The following is a 690-nucleotide window of genomic DNA, read 5'->3' on the forward strand; positions in this document are numbered from 1 at the left end:
TTGGGAGTCAGAGGTCGTGGGTTTTGATCCCGGTTCTGCCACTTGTCTACTGTGTGACCTTGGGCAAGTCACTTAACTTCTCTGTGCCTCAGTTACCTCATCTGTAAAATGGGGATTGAGACTGTGAGCCCCACGTGGGACAATCTGATTATCTTGTATTTACTCCAGTGCTTAGAACTGTGCTTGGCACATAGTAAGCGCTTAACAAATACCATTGTTATTATTATTATTATTGAGTTTTCTTGGTAAAAATAGAGTAAAAAAATAGTAAAAATAGGGTAAAAAAAACCTGAGTCTCCACCCTTGACTGTCTCCCATGCCTCTGCTGCCCAACACAGGTGAGTTTTGACTTGTAGCAGATTGCCTCCACTCACTAGCCACTGGCCAAGCTAGGAATAGAATGGATATGTCTCTGCTTGACTCTCCCTCCCGTAGTCGAGACTGATAGAGGACTGGAAACTCTCCAGGTGCAATTCTGAGAGGCTATTATCCTAGAAATACCATTAAAATATCTCTTCATTCCCTGAAGCCCTCCCCCTCAATGATTCTCTGCATCTTCTTGCAGGGACTAGGAGGGGATATTCTTTCTGTAGGAAATCTTTGTACTTGGGGGCTGGGAATGAGTGGACAGTCCCCTGAAGATTAAAAATCCATGTCTGCTATTTGCTTTTTTTAAGATGAGATGACAAA

General features: G+C 43.2%; 1 non-coding gene across 1 annotated transcript; it reads right to left on the reverse strand.

Moving 5' to 3' along the window:
* Positions 1-348: 348 nt before the first annotated feature.
* On the reverse strand, positions 349-485 carry LOC119948519. The gene has a single exon (XR_005456910.1). It is a non-coding gene; the product is annotated as a small nucleolar RNA SNORA7 (small nucleolar RNA).
* Between the last annotated feature and the right edge of the window lie 205 nt (positions 486-690).

Source organism: Tachyglossus aculeatus, chromosome X4 (genome assembly GCF_015852505.1).
Source record: "Tachyglossus aculeatus isolate mTacAcu1 chromosome X4, mTacAcu1.pri, whole genome shotgun sequence".
Lineage (NCBI taxonomy): Eukaryota > Metazoa > Chordata > Mammalia > Monotremata > Tachyglossidae > Tachyglossus > Tachyglossus aculeatus.